This window comes from Archocentrus centrarchus, chromosome 8 (assembly GCF_007364275.1).
Source record: "Archocentrus centrarchus isolate MPI-CPG fArcCen1 chromosome 8, fArcCen1, whole genome shotgun sequence".
Lineage (NCBI taxonomy): Eukaryota > Metazoa > Chordata > Actinopteri > Cichliformes > Cichlidae > Archocentrus > Archocentrus centrarchus.
The window spans coordinates 15,199,421-15,219,312 of NC_044353.1; the positions used below are offsets into that span (position 1 = coordinate 15,199,421).

The 19,892-nt window shown below is 38.5% G+C and overlaps 1 protein-coding gene and 1 pseudogene across 3 annotated transcripts in view; both read left to right on the forward strand.

Moving 5' to 3' along the window:
- LOC115783986 (serine/threonine-protein kinase pim-1-like) overlaps nt 1-19,892 on the forward strand; it is a 1,015,907-nt gene that overhangs the window by 360,288 nt on the left and 635,727 nt on the right. The gene's annotated exons all lie outside the window — the stretch shown is intronic.
- On the forward strand, nt 1,213-1,644 carry LOC115784022 (immunoglobulin heavy variable 3-53-like; annotated as a pseudogene).

Below are 19,892 nucleotides of genomic sequence, written 5' to 3' on the forward strand. Positions count from 1 at the left end.
CACCTTCCCCATACTTTCCAGCTCTTCTCTGAGCCTTTGGAATTTTTCGAGCTTCTCGTGTTCCTTCTTCTTGATGTTGCCGTCACTTGGTATTGCAACATCTATCACCATGGCTTTCTTCCTTTGTTTGTCCACCACTACTACGTCCGGTTGGTTATCCATCACAAGTTTGTCTGTCTGTATCTGGAAGTCCCATAGGATTTTACCTCTGTTTATCTTGATTCATATATATATTGAATGAGTAATTTAATGAGTAATCTAAGTTATAAGAATCATCATTATTCAGTCCTGTATCTGTTAGGTTTTGTTCTGTTGTTTGCAGAAATGCAGATCCTTTTTATTGCTATTCTGAGATTATTCCGTGTGTTTTGTTATATTACTGTTTTATTACCTTTAAGAATAACAATGATCCTCATGATTATGATCATTGTCAATACACTAATAGTTTGAAGCTACAGCACATCAAAGGTTAGCTTGCAGCTTACCTTACAATCAAATTAAAACAACGCAGTGTTTAAAGCAGAGGTGATTTCCAGGGGTGTATTCAGTCTGCAGTTTTAAAAACTGAACAGACTTATCATATATTTGATTAATTCACTGCATATGTGATGATCTGCCCTGTTAAGCTGCAGTTTTAAAATCTGTACATTTTCTGTAGCACCTGTGCTGCTTTTTGGAAGTGCATCCTATGAGACTCTGTCAGTGGTTAATCCTTTTGCAGTATAACTTGATAATTAGTTTTTTCCTTTGATGAGTTTGAAGTGTGAGTCCTTGATACAGCCAGCTTCTGTTACTTTACAGCAAGGTCAACATTTGATCATCACCTACCAGGTTTCTTATTCTATGGCCTTACTGCACAGCTTGGATCAGATAGGAAAGGAGCATGATGGATTCATATCGATTTATTAATTCATATTAATTCATTTTAATATGTTATTAGTTTCTAGCAACAGAAGGTTAACAGCTGTTACAAGGCAAAATACATTTTGGGGTATTTTCTAAATGTTTCAGTGAAGTGTGAGATTTCCAGGCATATATTTAGTCTGCAGAATGAACAAATGAACTTTTTTTCCTATTAGATTCAGCTAGACCAGTGCACCATGTGCTGGATTAATCCTATGCAAACTCAGTGCCCTTCCTTGTTATGGAACTATAAAAACTTGTCAGCAGGCTGTTAGTTTGACTCACAGCAGATCAGTTTCAACAGAAAACATGTTTTCTTTAGCTCTACTGCTGCTTCTGGCAGGTGGATCCTGTGAGTCTCTATAGATTGAAGTGATGGAAGTATTTAATTCTTTTGTAGCACAACTTGATAATTTATTACAAAACTTTTTTTTTTCTTTTAACAGGTGTGAAGTGTGAGCAGCTGACACAGACAGCCTCTGTGACTGTGCAGCCAGGTCAGCATCTGACCATCACCTGTCAGGTCTCTTATTCTGTGAGCAACTACTACACAGACAACCTGCAGGGAAAGGACTGGAGTGGATTGGTAGCAAATATACTGGAGCTTCATACTACAAAGATTCACTGAAGAGCAAGTTTAGCATTGACTTAGACTCTTCTAGGAACACAGCAACTCTAAATGGGCAAAATATGCAGCCTGAAGACACAGCTGTGTATTATTGTGCAAGAGACCCACAGTAACACAAACCATCAGTGGACCTGAACAAAAACCCTTCAGTGCCTGAGCAGTTGTAACCGCTTGAGAGGCCTCCTGCAAAAAAAAAAAAAAAAAAAAAAAAAAAAAAAATTCTGAACATCCGGTCTCTTTGCATGTTATGAAGTATGATTAGCATTACAGGCACCATGATTGTTGCATGTATCCCATCCTCCCCTCCTATCAGAGACTCAGTTGGATGGTGCTACCTGCCCAAAGAACACAGTGGAAGTAAAACCTATGGAATGAGATGGAATAAATATGTACATATAAATCCACACTTTCAAAAAAGAAGCTGATGCTGTGGTTTGTGACTTTGTGTTTCTGAATAACACTTTTTTTTACAGCAGTAATTAAGTTCTTAATGTTGAATAGAAAGTGACATAAATGTTTTTTTCCCTCTTCCTGCCCTCGGCGGAGACGGACGCTCTCTTTCCTCTCTCTCTCCCTCCCTCTTGTTATCCACCCTGCTGCCGCTTTTTGCTGCTTAGAGTGTCTCTTCACACATTCACGAACTGGAAAATTAAATTATGGATCTGGTCAGCTGGTCTCTCAACATTATTGATGATCAAATTCTCATCACGAGGAGCTTGGGAGAAGGAGAACACTCTTTCCTCGGGTCCGACTGACATACCCGGCTGGCTACGTTATGGATTCCTGTGGAGGATGGAAGAAAACGCGTCTGGCTGTACTGTCAATTGTGGACGTGGTATATTTTGATACCAGGTTTTTCTCCTGATTGGATGTGGGGATACCTGGTTTATCCTGGGTAGCTGTTCCGGCGTCAGTAAGGCTGCCTGTGAAGGATGCAGACGCTGTACAACTCAATCAGACTCAGTAGAGCTGAATCGAAATGGATTAGATCTAGAGGAGTGTTTGAGTGTCTGCTTTTGCACAGCGGAGTTGAACCAAAAATTCGGATAATTGAATTTTTCGCCACTGAGAGGTAACCAGAAAAACTGTAAGGTCTGTCAGCAATCAATCAGTTATGACAGGCTGTACCAAAACAATGACTGCATTTGAAATTGGCTCTCAGACGGCCTTGGATGGTGGCCGTGTATTAAAATCATCTCCTGGAGATGTTATGTAAACAAATGCTCTACACCCCCGCTTGTCCCGTCTGCTGATCTGTCAGAACTGATACACCTCACAACCTTGCTGATTTCTACCTGGAGTGTTTAGTCGAGAGAGAGCTGGGTCTGAGATTTTCCATCACAGCCATCTCCAGAGTAAACACAGAAAAAGAGAAAATATCCAGTGAGCATCACTTCTCTGGGTGGAAATTCTTTGGTGATGTCAGAAGTCAGAGGAGAATGATGAGACTGATAGGAAGGGAACAGTACCCCCCCAAAAAACAGACAGACAGACAAACAAACAAACAAACAAACACACTTGTTACAACTGGTGTGCAAAATAAAATCTCTGAATGCACAAAATAATCACATTTCAAGCACGTGGGCTACAGGAGTGGCTACGTGAACACACCAGGTGCCACTCCTCTCAGCTCACAATAGGAACCTGAGACAATAATTTATAAGGGCTTGTCAAAATTGGACATTGGTAGAAGGGAAGAATGGTGTCTGATCTGGTCTGAGTCTCAGTTTCAGAATTTAGTGTAAACAACATGAAAGATGGTGATGTAATAGTTTGGGAGATATTTTCTTGGCAGAGTATTGTTTCTGAGCATGTTCATCCCCACAGTGTACCCATTTTCTAATGGCTACATCCAGCAGGACAATGCATCATGTCAAAATGTAAAAATTTGTCTCTTGCACAGGACTTTGAGCTCACTGTACTCAGATGATCCCCAGAGTCACTAGATCACAACCCAGTAAAGCAGCTTTGGGACAAATCTGCAGCAACTTTGTAGTGATGTCATGTTAATATGACCCAAAATCTTGTTTCCTGCACCTTGTTTGATCTGAACCATGAGGAATCAAGGCAGTTCTGCAGGCAAGAAAAAGGTCCAACCTGGTATAAGCAAGGTGTATCTAATAAAGTAGGAGGTCAGTGTAGATTACACAGTTTACATGATGGACTACAGACATGGTGAAAGTATTATTAGATCATAATATTTATTAAATATTTATAATGCAGAGGAATTTAGTCATTCAAGAGGGGCTCAGAGTAGAGCCGCTTCTGCACATCGAAAGGAGTCGGTTGAAAAGTTTCAGGCATCTGATCAAGGAGCTCTGGGCATGTCCAGCTGGAAGGAGGCCCCGGAGTAGACCCAGAAGGTCTCTGTTTGCCTGAACCTGGTATTCCCCCGGATAAGCTGGAGGAGGTAGTGGGGAAGAGGGAGGTCTGGGTTTCTCTGCTTAGGTTGCTGCCCCAGCTCCATATAAGTGGAAGAAGATGGATGGATGGATTTTTATTTAATATAAATATAGTAGTTTGTGTCAAGCTAACTGTGTCAAGCTAACTGTTAAACCTACTGAACCTTGGATTCACAGTCAGCAGCTCTGTTAATAAATCAAAAAACATATATAGATATATTTTCTACAGCCAACATATATTACCATATGCACTGTTTATTGCTCTGGAGACATGCATATTAGGCCAGGATTAAAAACTAACATATGTCCAATAAAATATATTTGTGATATTTGAAAGAATTTGAAGATGAACATGTTTGGTGATAAGACAGAAAGCATAATTTATGCACTATTACCCTCTCGTAGTTTGAATCTTTGTTTTATTTGATTTCTTTTGCAAGTTGCCACAGTTTCAGTTCTTCAAAAACTATTTTCCTACAGTTTCAGGTCATATCTTTGTTCTCACACATCTGCAGAAACCGAAAACAAGATAAGTAATTTATGCAAACCAGCAACGACAAACTTTTAGTCTGTGTGCTACATGATCTTGGATGATAAGACTGTAAATAAGTTTATAAGTAAAGAGAAAAATACTTGTGTTTCAAATCTGTTTTGATTTCTTTGAATTTTATCACAACTCTAATGAAGGAGGGCTCAGAGTAAATATAGCAAATCTATTGTCTGTACTAAAAACACATATTTAAACAGCGGTGGCAAAAGTACAGACATTCTTTACTTAAATAGAAGTACAGACACTTGCGTTAAAAAATACTTGGTAAAGTTTGATTGAAGCTCTTTACTCAAAGGAAAGTGAAAGAGTACAGGCTCTGAAATGTACTCAAAGTAAGAAAGTAAAAAGTGGCTCTGTGAAGGACGTGTCCGATAAATTTTTGTGCAAAGGATTTTGTGCTATATTAATATAATAATAAAATGATATTAGTACATGGGAAGGCAACTTTATTTTGATCTAAATTATAATTGTAATGAATATACTCAGCTGGAACACTTACTGTATGTGGAGCACAGGCAAATTTAAATGCAAATGAAAAATAAAAAGCTCCATTTTCTGTTATAGAAGGTGAATTTGCCTCATTGTTGTGTTTACTGTCAATTCATCACAGTACAGGAAGCTCACGTTTAATATTTTCATGCAACCTTTGAATACAAAATAAGTAAACCTCAGTTTATTTTGCAAGACATTTATAAAAAAAAACAACTTTACATCACATACAGGTTTAGCTTTAAATTTCCAGTTTATTCAATGACACTTAGCAGTCCATACCTTTAAATATAACCTCTCCTGTCCTGTTTTTCTTTCTCCATCTCTGAGTGAAGTTTTCTCTTATTCTGGAAAAACAGCAGCAGTGCGACTGACACACTGTGTGACATACTGCACAGAAAAACTTTGTGTTTACTGATATTTTTTGGGCTGTTAAAAATGTTGAATTTTAAAATACCTACCACTTAAAATACATTACTGCCTTTACGCTCACTGGATCCTGTGAGTCTCTTTAAGTTTGTAATAGTCATCATTCTTTTGTAGTGTAAGTTGATAGCTCGTGAACAAACAATTTTCTTCTTGCAACAGGTGTCATGTGTGAACAGCTGATACAGTGAACCTCTGTTACTCTGCAGACTTCTTCTTTTTTTTAATCATATAAACATTAAACATTTCTAGTTGTAGATAATCTAAAAATCTACAGTGTTGTCACCAATCAGCTTCTTCTGAATAACATCATTATTTTAAAAAATGCCCTGGGACTGATCAAGTCAGCAAAACTTTTTTTTTTCTTTTCTTTTAGAAATTTCACTTTGTTTGCTGAGTCACTATCAGCACACTGAATGGACACATTCCTCCTCATAATATGTTGTCATACTACAAAGTTATATGTGTTTCTGTCTCAGGAGGTATTGATGTCCATGAGCAATATGACTATTGTGTATTACTGTACTATTACTGTACTGTACTAATATAAGATCATGAAAATAGTTTATAATAACCTCCAGGTGGCAGGAAAACATGCAAACTGACATGAAATGAAAGCACGACAAGCATGACGTGACATGGATGTAAATATGTAGAAATGAGCAGGAATGCAGCTGCTCTTGTGGTTTTTAACTTCCTTTTCTTAAGGTTATCAATAACTTTAAGTTGATAGCATGCTGTCATGTTGTTTCTTTTAGTTGTTTAAAGCTGGACAACATATTTTTGATATCGCTGGACAAAAATATCTACTTTGTTCAACTAATCGTCAGGTTTTCTGAGAAGGAACTGGACTCCTGCACCTCCTGACTGTCACAGACAGCCTCTGGTTATTGTTTGAGTAATGGAAGTTATGCATGTTGGATCAGATAATGTGAAGGAAAACCAGTGGAGTGGATTTTGCATCAGAACTGTGGGGGTGCCGCACATACAGTTCTTCTGCATCTGTAACACTAACAGGAGTGGATGCGTAGCCTCAGGATACAGCTGTTTATTGTTGTGTATGTTCATATGTTTATAATCCTTCAACTTTGAGGTAATCAAAAGCAAATAGTCAACACCTTATCTTTAAAAAGCCATCATCTATAGTTTTATAATAAACAAAGTGCTGACATCTTTTCCTCTTGAATAACATCATTATTGTATAGTATTGACCTGATCCAGCCAGAGTCAGTGGCTGTGCAGCCTGGACAGTTGTTGATTATCCACATGAGGGGCATGATGTTGTGACATTTTGCAAAAATGACACTTTAAAAAAATGAAAAAAAGAACAGTTCAGTGACATACTGATTGTTGGTTTGAAAACAAACCCCAGTAATTATAATTTGCTATTTCATTGCAGGGGCAATTTTAAAAATCATTAATGAGTAATGCAGTTAAACAAATGTGAAGCAAAGGTGATCTCCTGGCATGTTTATCGTGTGTGTGTGTGTGTGTGTGTGTGTGTGTGTGTGTGTGTGTGTGTGTGTGTGTGTGTGTGTGTGTGTGTGTGTGTATGTGTGTGTCTATGTGCGTATGTTTATAATACCTTGTGGGGACAATTTTCCTGACATATACTACGTTGTGGGGACCAATTGCTCCTTGTGGGGACTGGAACCTTGTCCCCACAAGGGAAAACCCTGTTTTTGGGTCAGGGGTCAGAGTTAGGGCTAAGGTATGAATTGAGTTTACGTTAGGGTTAGGGTTAGGTATGTGATGGTTAGGGTTAGGAAAAGGGTAAAGGTAAGGTTTAGGCTGTAGAAATGAATGGAAGTCAATGGAAATTCCCCACAAAGATAGCAAAACACACTTGTGTGTGTGTGTGTGCGTGTGTGTGTGCATTTGAATCACTGACTGTGCAGCCAGGCCAACACCTGTCAGGTCTCGTATTCTCTCTGAAAGAATTATTTTGGTTAAAGTGAGTTTCTGACTGTGAGTTTGTATTTACTTATTGTGCTGTACTTTGTCATCTACAAACAAAAAACCTACACAGATACTTTGCAAAGTACTTATAAATACATGGAAATATAGAAACCCATGTTTATGTACAGTACAGGTTAAAAGATTAAAACAAACAAACAAACAAAAAGTGATAATATTAGCACAGCTCAGAGCAGTCTGGAAAAGGACCGGAATGGATCTCGTATATCAACAATATCAGTAGCTATATCTACTCCTCTCAGTCAGCAGGTTTACCATCTCCAGAGACAACAGTAGGCTGCAGGTGTATCTGCAGATGAGCAGTTTGAAAACTGAGGATATGGCTCTATAAAAACACAGCACATCAACTTCCTGTAAATCAGTATTTTTTTTTCTGTTATTCACAAATTAACTTTAACATCAACAGCACAATTAAAGAAACAATAAAATTGATGTATCAAGAAGTGTGGACAGTAAATATTCTGCTGGCCTGCTTCTCAGTGTTAATGTTTAAATTTACCTTGTGAAATTGTGCTAAAATCTTTCATTAATATTAAAAAATAAACCAAAAACTTTGAGTTAGTGTTTTAAATTCTTATGATCTGTATTTCTTTTTTATTCTGTCCATCTGTATGCAAAGTAAACTTCCTCCCAGACTAATATACTGTAAAGACTTGATATATTGCACTTGGTTGCAACAGAAGAAGAGGAGCTCCCAGCAGACCACATTCTAAACCAGTGGTTCTCAAATCCAGGCCTCATGGCCCAGTGTCCTGCAGGTTTTAGATGTGTCTCTGCTTCAACACACCTGAGTGAAATATAGAAGTCATTAGCAGGACTCTGGAGAACTTGACTGCATACTGAGGAGGTAATTCAGCCATTTTATTCAGGTGTGTTGGATCAGGGACACATCTAGTACCTGCAGGACACTGGGCCACGAGGCCTGGATTTGAGAACCACTGTTCTAAACCAACATGTTCTCTGTAGCTCTGCTGCTGCCGCTGGCTGCTGGATCCTGTGAGTCTCACTGAACACAAACACTGACAACATGAACACTACACAATGTAACTTTTATTACAATTGCATTTAACATGTTTTCTCCACAGGTGTGAAGTGTGAACAGCTGACACAGCCAGCCTCTGTGACTGTGCAGCCAGGTCAGCGTCTGACCATCTCCTGTCAGGTCTCTTATTCTCTTGGCTACTGGACAGGTTGGATCAGAGAGGCTGCAGGGAAAGGACTGGAGTGGATTGGGGTGAAAGATACCTCAGGCTCTCACTATAAAGATTCACTGAAGAACAAGTTCAGTATTGAATTAGACACTTCAAGCAAAACAGTGACTCTAAATGGACAGAACATGCAGCCTGAAGACTCTGCTGTGTATTACTGTGCCAGAGAGTCACAGTAACACAAAACATCAGCAGACCTGAACAAAAACCCCATCAGTGACTGAAAAATTGTAACATGAAACCACCAGAGGAGGCGCTCTCAGACCACCAATGACCTTTTTTGCTGAAGTGTATTTTATTTAATACTCATGTGGATCTTGTTTGGAAACATTTCTAATTATTCAGACAGATTATTTAGACTGTATCAAAATATAACACAATTCAGTCTAATGAAATGTTGCAGTAGATTACTTAAGTACTATAAAATATACACCAGTAATAGAGCATATGATAGACATGCAAATATATATAACTAAACATTAACACAGTGTGCTTCAGAACAATCAATTAATACATTAAAAGCAAATGTGTTATTAATGAGTGGGATTAATTATCTGAAAGCCTATAAATTTGTATTTAGATAACATTAATACAAACAGGCACTCGTTAAGGATTCGTTAAGAATAAATTAATACAAATAGGTTGAGTATTTAAAATGACTGGGCTGATGTACCTGAATGGGAATTAATTAACAACAAACATTGAAAAATATTCATGAATAAATTTTGATTAACTTTGCTTGTGCTTCGACAGGAATATACTTTTATAAACTCCACAAAAAATCAGCATATCATGGATCCTACAGATCACATAACCTCATGTATGATTCTTAATATAAAAAAATCTTATTTTGAAAAAATAATTTCAATTACTTACCTGACCAAACTCTCTTATTCTCTTAGGTTGTGGACAGCTTGAACATGAAAAATACTAGAATCTCTTAATATAAGGATTCACCGTACAACCAAAGAATAATGAATGGGTGAGTGTGTCCAAACCTTTGACTGGTACTGTGTATACATAGATTGTGTATTTAAAGTAACTTGGCTGACTGACCTGATTATAAATGAATTAAGAATAAATATTTTCCCTGTAATAATGTAAATAAATGATTTGTTCTCCATCCATCCATCCATCCATCCATCCATCCATCCATCCATCCATCCAGTCTTGCACTCTATCCCAGCTGCCATAAGGCAAGAGGCCAGGTACACCCTGAACAGGTCGCCAGGGCTTAAGGTTTTGATTTGCCTTGTAAAAATATGTAAAATCTTTTTAAATGCATTGATTTATTAATTGTTTTCTTTAATTTGTCAAAAAGGTGAAAACACAAGCCCAATATCAATTACTGCCAGGGCAGTCTTTATTTCTCTATAAATCTATCAGTGTCCATCTGTATGCAAATCAAGCTTCCTCCCAGGCTAATATAAAGACTTGACTTATTCTAGCTGGTTGCAATAGAAGAAAAAAAGGCTCCCAGCAGACCACATTCAAAACCAACATGTTCTCTGTAGCTCTGCTGCTGGATCCTGTGAGTGTCACTGAACAGAAATACTGACAGCATGAACACTGCACAATGTTGCTGCTATTGGAACTGTGAAGTGTGAACAGCTGACACAGCCAGCTTCTGTGACTGTGCAGCCAGGTCAGCGTCTGACCATCTCCTGTCAGGTCTCTTATTCTCTTGGCCAGTGGACAACTTGGATCAGGCAGGCTGCAGGGAAAGGACTGGAGTGGATTGGGGTGAAAGTCACTGGGAGCTCTTACTATAAAGATTCACTGAAGAGCAAGTTCAGTATTGACTTAGACACTTCAAGCAACACAGTGACTCTAAATGGACAGAATGTGCAGCCTGAAGACTCTGCTGTGTATTACTGTGCCAGAGAGTCACAGTATCACAAAACATCAACAGAGCTGAACAAAAACCCCTTCAGGGACTGAACTGAGCAGATGTAGCAGGAAACCACTACAGGAGGCTCTCTCAGACGATGAATGAGTTCAAGTTTTTTCTCAGAAACTTAATCTGTTTGTTGGAAAATGTTCCAGCAAATTTTTCAGTTGAGTCAAAAAGCAGATCTTAAATAAAAAATCACAGACTGAAACTAAATTTAATGAGATATTGTCTGAATTTTCAGTGTTAAAATACAGTGAGTTTAAATTATGCTTGAAGAGTTGATATGCTTGAAATACAGAAATTATAATTTTTTTAATTATTATTAATTATTGCTGTTTGTCTGTAGGTGCTGAGGGTCAAACACTGACTCAGTCTGAACCAGCTGGTGAAAGGCCTGAAGAATCCCACAGACTGACCTGCACATACTCAGGATTCAGTAGTGATATTAGTGCTGCTTGGATCAGACAGGCTGCTGGAAAAGATATGTCCAAGATTCAGTTCAGGCTCCAGTTATTTTGCAGCTAATCCAGTCTGGATCTGTTCATAATAGATTAATTTTCCCGACAGGATCTGCACTCTTTAATTAAAATGTCTCATCCTGCCAAACTGTACTGAAATATCTAAAACATATAAAGCTGAGGTATTTATCATAGCATGTTTGCCTTTACTGGTAAGAACACCAAACATCAGGCCCCGCAGCAGAAACCACCAGCCGGACTTTATCTCAGCTCATGCTAATAATTTATCCCTACAAGTACTGGCTCTGACTGAAACTTGGATCAAGCCTGAAAATACTGCTACTCCGGCAGCTCTCTCTAATACCTATTCTTTCAGTCACACATCTCGTCCATCCGGACGAGGCAGGGGGACAGGCTTGCTAATTGCTAATGGCTTACAATACACTACTTTACTATCTTACTTACTATTACACTATGGTGTAATTAGTTATTTTAATTACTTTATTTTTTTTATTACAAACAGAACACAATTAAATGGTAGAAAAGGGCTCTACTGCACATACTGCACCTCTTGAGTTTGTGAAACAGTGGTGTTTTTGCTGAGGAGGAGTCAATGCAAAACTGATGACTTCAGTATCTTTATTAGACTAAGAGTCAGAACTCAGCCTAAGATACACAGTGCAGTTTGTACAAAGACAGCTGACTTTAAAGATGATCAGACCTGTTTATTTAGTTATTTTTCTGATTCTGCTTTGTTTCTTGGCTGGTAAGAACACACATTTGTTTTGAACAAATAAGCTGAAATAAAGCAATGTGATAAATGAGTTTTTAACCTTTCTTTAGGTACTGAAGGTCAAACACTGACTGAGTCTGAACCAGTGGTTAAAAGGCCTGGAGAATCCCACAGACTGACCTGCACATACTCAGAATTCAGTTATAATATTGCTGCAGTTTGGATCAGACAGGCTGCTGGAAAAGGACTGGAATGGATCGCTTTTATCTATGATGACGGTAGCAGCACCTCCTACTCTCAGTCAGTCAGAGGCCGGTTCACCATCTCCAGAGACAACAGCAGAAAGCAGCTGTATCTGCAGATGAGCAGCTTGACAACTGAGGATTCTGCTGTTTATTATTGTGCTCGAAGGCCACAGTGACACAAGAGGAAGAAACTCTGTACAAAAACTCAGCACAGCAAACCAAATGGACAGAACATGCAGCCTGAAGACACTGCTGTGTATCACTGTGCCAGACGCCACAGTGATACAAAACATGAGTAAACCTGAACAAAAACCCTTTAGTGGTTTAACAATCAATGCATCAGGTTAAAATTAGAAATCCACATTCACTGAAATGATCTGAAATTCAACATCATCAGCAGATTGATAGAAATAATAAAAATGGAAGGATGTGTAAAAGCATTAATTTACCTTAGGTTAAACAGACTTAATTTTGTTTTACTTTTTCATACTTTCACAATAATAGGTCCTATAATGTGCAAAATAACTCATTTAAAAAAAAACAATAAACCACACAACCTGTTGTGTGGTTTTTGTGATAATAAAACTGTGTTTTTCAGTCTGGATTAATAGCTACATTAATCACCTGTCCACACTCTAAATATCAATGATAGGGTAATCCATATTGTTAAAAGTAGAGTTGAAGATAAAAGGCTTTTACAATGATAAGACCCAATATTGGGGTTGTTTTTCTCATTCTTTTAAGTAACTCATCTAATGATGATGAATTTACCTTCACTGACATTATGATAAAAGACATTGTCTACATCATGGTGTGAACTGAGCTGTTTGTCTGTAGGTACTGATGGACAAACACTCACTGAGTCTGAACCAGTGATAAAAAGATCCTGGAGAATCCCACACACTGACCTGTACATCAGGGTTAGGAGGCCAGAACTGGAACACTTGGATCAGACAGGCTCCTGGAAAAGGACTGAAACTGACTGCTGCAGTAACAGCAGCAGCAGCACTCTCAGTCAATTCAAGGCAGGTTTACCATCTCCAGAGACACCAGCAGAACATGGGTGTATTCTGCTCTGTGTTGCTGTGCTCGAGAGAGACAGAAACACAGGAGGGAGAGAGTGTGTACAAAAAAAAAAATTGTACATCATACACAGTTTAATTTGCTGTCTGTTTTTCACAGTTAAAGACATTAAATTTAAAATAAATTCAATGATATAATGAAGCTGCTTTACTGGCAGTTCTGAACATTTTGAAACTGCTGGCTAAGGCTAATCGTAGATTTGGTAAGATCGTTATTCACGTCGGCAATAATGACACCCGGTTACGCCAATCGGAGGTCACTAAAATGAATATTGACTCGGTGTGTAACTTTGCAAAAACAATGTCGGACTCTGTAGTTTTCTCTGGGCCCCTCCCCAATCAGACCAGGAGTGACATGTTTAGCCGCATGTTCTCTTTGAATCGCTGGCTGTCTGAGTGGTGTCCAAAAAATGACGTGGGCTTCATAGATAATTGGCAAAGTTTCTGGGGAAAACCTGGTCTTGTTAGGAGAGACGGCATCCATCCCACTTTGGATGGAGCAGCTCTCATTTCTAGAAATCTGGCCAAATTTATTAACCCTCCTAAAAACTGACTACCCAGGGTTGAGACCAGGAAGCAGAGTTGCAGTCTTACACACCTCTCTGCAGCTTCTCTCCTCCTGCCATCCCCCCCAAAACCCCATCCCCATAGAGTCGGTGCCTGCTCCCAGACCACCAAAAAACAAAGCTAAAAATCAGCAAAAAGCTATTTAAGCATAAAAATTCAAAAACAATAAATAATACAGCTTCATCAACTGCACCAACAAATAAAACAATTAAATGTGGATTATTAAACATTAGGTCTCTCTCTTCCAAGTCCCTATTAGTAAATGATTTAATAATTGATCAACGTATTGATTTATTCTGCCTTACAGAAACCTGGTTACAGCAGGATGAATATGTTAGTTTAAATGAATCAACACCCCCGAGTCACAGTAACTGTCAGAATGCTCGAAGCACAGGTCGAGGAGGAGGAGTAGCTGCAATCTTCAATTCCAGCTTATTAATTAATCAAAGACCCAGACAAAGTTTTCATTCTTTTGAAAGCCTGACTCTTAGTCTTGTCCATCCTAATTGGGAAAATCAAAAACCTGTTTTATTTGTTATTATCTATCGTCCACCTGGTCCTTACTCAGAGTTTCTGTCTGATTTCTCAGACTTTTTATCTGATTTAGTGCTCAGTTCAGATAAAATAATTATAGTGGGTGATTTTAACATCCATGTAGATGCTGAGAATGACAGCCTCAACACTGCATTTAATCTATTGTTAGATTCAATTGGCTTCTCTCAAAATGTAAAGAAGCCCACCCACCACTTTAATCATACTCTGGATCTTGTCCTAACATATGGCATAGAAACTGAAGACTTAACAGTATTCCCTGAAAGCCCCCTCCTGTCTGATCATTTCTTAGTAACATTTACATTTACTTTAATGGATTACACAGCAGTGGGGACTAAGTTTTATTACAGTAGAAGTCTTTCTGAAAGTGCTGAAACTAAGTTTAAGGATCTAATTCCTTCATTGTTATGCTCTTCAGTGCCATGTGCCAACACAGTACAGAGCAGCTACCTAAACTCTGCTCCCAGTGAGGTCGATTATCTCGTCAATAGTTTTACATCCTCACTGCGTATAACTTTGGATACTGTGGCTCCTCTGAAAAGGAAAGCTTCAAATCAGAAGTGCCTGACTCCGTGGTATAATTCACAAACGCACAGCTTAAAGCAGATAACCCGAAAGCTGGAGAGGGAATGGCGTCTCACTAAATTAGAAGATGCTCATTTAGCCTGGAAAAAGAATTTGTTGCTCTATAAAAAAGCCCTCCGTAAAGCTAGGACATCTTACTATTCATCATTAATTGAAGAAAATAAGAACAACCCCAGGTTTCTTTTCAGCACTGTAGCCAGGCTGACAAAGAGTCAGAGCTCTGTAGAGCCGAGTATTCCTTTCACTTTAACTAGTAGTGACTTCATGGATTTCTTTACAAATAAAATTTTAGACATTAGAGAAAAAATTATTCATAACCATCTCAAAGATTATTCTTCATGTTCGGCTGCTTTCAGCACTGCTGGTATTTGTTTAGACTCTTTCGCTCCAGTTGATCTTTCTGAGTTATCTTCAATAGTTACTTCCTCCAAACCAGCAACATGTTTATTAGATCCCATTCCTACTAGACTGTTCAAAGAAGTCTTTCCAATTATTGATGCTTCAATCTTAAAAATGATCAATCAGTCTTTATTAGTTGGCTATGTACCACAGACCTTCAAGGTGGCTGTAATTAAACCTCTACTTAAAAAGCCATCACTTGACCCAGCTGCCTTAGCTAATTATAGGCCAATCTCCAACCTTCCCTTTCTCTCAAAGATTCTTGAAAGAGTAGTTGTAAAACAGCTAACTGATCATCTGCAGAGGAACGGTTTATTTGAAGAGTTTCAGTCAGGTTTCAGAATTCATCACAGTACAGAAACAGCATTAGTGAAGGTTACAAATGATCTTCTTAGAGCCTCTGACAGTGGACTCATCTCTGTACTTGTCCTGTTGGACCTCAGTGCAGCTTTTGATACTGTTGACCATAACATTTTATGACAGAGATTAGAGCTTTCTATAGGTATTAAAGGTACTGCACTGCAGTGGTTTGAATCATATTTATCTCATAGACTCCAATTTGTTCATGTAAATGGGGAGTCTTCTTCACACACTAAGGTTAATTATGGAGTTCCACAGGGTTCTGTGCTAGGACCAATTCTATTTACATTATACATGCTTCCCTTAGACAGTATTATTAGAAAGCACTGCATCAATTTTCATTGTTATGCAGATGATACTCAGCTTTACCTATCAATGAAGCCAGATGACACACATCAATTAGTTAAACTGCAGGAATGTCTTAAAGATATTAAGGCCTGGATGACCTTTAATTTCCTGCTTCTAAATTCAGATAAAACTGAAATTCTTGTTCTCAGCCCCACAAATCTTAGAAACATGGTGTCTAACCAGATACTTACTCTGGATGGCATTACTTTGGCCTCCAGTAACACTGTGAGAAATCTTGGAGTCATTTTTGACCAGGATATGTCCTTCAATGCACATATTAAACAAATATGTAGGACCGCTTTTTTGCATTTGCGCAATATTTCTAAAATTAGAAACATCCTTTCTTAGAGTGATGCTGAAAAGCTCATTCATGCATTTATTACTTCTAGGGTGGACTGTTGTAATTCATTATTATCAGGCTGTCCTAAAAGCTCCCTGAAAAGCCTTCAGCTGATCCAAAATGCTGCAGCTAGAGTACTGACAGGGACTAGAAAGAGAGAGCATATTTCTCCCATATTGGCTTCTCTTCATTGGCTCCCTGTTAAATCTAGAATAGAATTTAAAATTCTTCTCCTCACATACAAGGTCTTGAATAATCAAGCACCATCTTATCTCAAAGACCTCATAGTACCATATCACCCCAACAGAGCACTTCGCTCTCAGACTGCTGGCTTACTTGTGGTTCCTAGGATACTTAAGAGTAGAATGGGAGGCAGAGCCTTCAGCTTTCAGGCGCCTCTTCTGTGGAACCAGCTTCCAGCTTGGATTCGGGAGACAGACACCCTCTCTATTTTTAAGATTAGGCTTAAAACTTTCCTTTATGATAAAGCTTATAGTTAGGGCTGGATCAGGTGACCCTGAACCATCCCTTAGTTATGCTGCTATAGGCCTAGGCTGCTGGGGGGTTCACATAATGCACTGTTTCTTTTCATTCACCTTATTTACTTTGTTTATACTCCACTCTGCATTTAATCATTAATTGATATTAATCTCTGGCTCTCTTCCACAGCATGTCTTTCTCTCCCCTCAGCCCAACCGGTCGCGGCAGATGACTGCCCCTCCCTGAGCCTGGTTCTGCTGGAGGTTTCTTCCTGTTAAAAGGGAGTTTTTCCTTCCCACTGTCGCCAAGTGCTGCTCATAGGGGGTCGTTTTGACTGTTGGGTTTTCTCTGTATTATTGTAGGGTCTTTACCCACAATACAAAGCGCCTTGAGGCGACAGTTTGTTGTGATTTGGTGCTATATAAATAAAATTGAATTGAATTGAATTGAATTGAATTGAATTAAATATGTTTTTAGTGTGTTTGTAGGTGTAAATGCTTCATTTGTCTTGTTTGAATTGTGTTTTAATAAAAACTCTACAAACTCCATTTCTGTGTGTGAAATTATCATTTTTCTTTTTTATCGTAACAATCACCTGTCAGGTTTCTGATTGTGTGAGCAGCCGGTACCCAGCTTGTCACTGCAGCTGCGAAATGAAGCCACCACAGGAGGAGCCATCAGACCACCAATAAATTCAAGATCATTTCTTCATAATATTTTAATATGAATTAATTAATTAATTTGATATAAATATGTAAAATTAATTAATTTGATGTATCATATTGCATTTTTAAAAATGCAATATGATTCTGATTTTACAGTGATGATTTACTTGTTGTAAAATTTGTTTAAGTTTTGGCTCTTCAGAAAAGAAAACTCAGCTTTTAAAGAAAATTATTTATGCACAACAACAAGAGCTGGACTCATCACTAATATACCAAAGAACCTCTGAGTCAAAGAAACTCTGAGTCCTCTTCATCTCACAATTAATGAGAGAAAACTTAACATCATGACTGATAGCAGTTCAGTGAAAGCAGAGCCAGAGGAAGCTGGTCTTTCATGGAATCATGAAATAAGTGTCACACAACTTTTTACTAAAATTTCACATCACATATTTGTACATCTTTCCATGGTTTGCTGATCTTGCTCACTGGTTTTGTACTTTGTCTGGAGGTTACATCTTCAGCCTCAGGACGATGAACACAATTACATTTCTGCTGGTTGTGCTCTTTCTGCCATGTGAGTTATCCTCCTTCCTTCTGGTTTCACTTTGGTCCAAAAAAAAAATAAAAAGCCTCACAGAGGGCAGAAATTTTCCTAGATGACCATTTTACTTTCTTCTGCCCTTCCTTCTGATCAGGTGTTACAGGTCAGAGTATGGAGTCCATTCCACAGAGACTTTGAGTTCACTTGTTCAAATTAGACACACATTTTTTTAAACACAAACACCAACAGGTGCAAATACTTGTTATACTACCAAAAGTACAGGAATGGCTCTAAAAAATAAAACAGTGGTGCTTCTAGAGTCAGGCTTGACTCCAGGCAAAATTTCACAGCGGGCCCCTCCAACCACCGTTCATAACTATATATAATCTGATACCAATAATACCTGATACCTGATACTAATCATGCCAGAGACCATTAATTTCTGTAAGAATGCCAGTTCCGTAACAAGTCCAAACTGACTTCTTACAAATTGTTAATACTGTAACTACCAGCTCCTGCTGCAGGTTGTTTCAGCCTTCTAATTATGCTAACAAACTGACTGCTGGTGTCCTGACTCTGTCTCTGACACTTGGCTCATTCATGTTATAGTCAGCATACCAGGCTGCTCTGCTAGCAAAGTTAACTAATGTTGAAAATAAACAAAAGAAATAATGTGATGCTAGAAGAACCTATGCTGTTCAAGTGTCTCTTCCTCACATTTAAAACTAGATTAGCAGCATTTAGATATTTAGCCTGTTTCCCTCCTAGTCTGTTTTCTTTTTCTTTTTTGATTTTTTTCTTTGCTTCAAGAAGGAAAACTCCTCTTCATTTTGGTTGAGTGGCTTTCATTGCTGCTCAGAGGTTTTATCAAACAGAATCTTCCATGCTATTTGCAAGGGGAGTGAGTGGAGTAATGTGGGGGCCCTCAGGGAGGACAGATCTCTCTTACTGTAGTTACAAACTTTGTGCATTACATTGCCATAGTTTAAAGTTTGTTAGCCCTCAGGGGCATGTCACTGTCCTGGGGCATGTGGTGCCTCACTGCTATTCTTGTTTGTGGTTTCCTGTTTCTTAGTAACATAAAACATGTTCAGTTCAGTTTTTTTGAGAAAACAAAAAACATTGTAAGTGGAAGTACATACATCATCCTTAATAATGGTCCATAATGGTATCAGAAGTAATATCACTATTAGCTGAGTTTAAGACCCTCAACAATTATATGTATTCATGAAAACAAGTTGTGAAAAAGCAGTGACATATTGTGATCTGTTAGTTGTTAGGAAACATGTTATTTTATCACTTATTGAAACAGTGAGTAGTTGTGAAGTTGCACAGTCATTTACCTCATGCTAAGTTTTGTGTGCACTCTTTTCTTTTAGATTTGTCACAGTAAAAACAACTGGCTGCAAAATGTGTTGTAGACATTGGTATGGAAGAACTATGAGCTGTCAATAAAGTAATTCTGGAAGCCACAAGAAACTACAGAGGCAGAGATATGTGTGCAAGTTCAGTCTCAGCATCTCAATAATTGTTAGGTTCGAACATTTGAAAATTCTCTTCTGCATCAAAAAAATATTTGGTATATAGTCATATCTTAGAGAAACATTCTGGTACCACAAAAAGTTTTTGTTTTTTTCTTGCATCGTGCTGGAATAATACAGGTTATTTGTTTTTGCACAAGTCCATCTGCCTGTACTACAGATGAGATTTGATTTGACTGGATGTGTTTGTGTGGAGTTTGCATGTTCTCCCCGTGCTTGCGTGGGTTTCCTCCGGGTACTCCGGTTTCCTCCCACATTCCAAAGACATGCACTTACTGGGGTTAGGTTAATTGGCTACTCTAAATTGCCCATAGGTGTGAATGAGAGCGTGAATGTGAGTGTGAAAGGTCGTCTGTCCCTCTGTGTTGGCCCTGCAACAGGCTGGCGACCTGTTCAGGGTGTACCCTGCCTCTCGCCCTATGACAGCTGGGATAGGCTCCAGGCCACCCCCGCGACCCTTAACAGGATGTGCGGAAGCGAATGGATGGATGGATGGATGGATGTGTTTGTTTGTTTAGA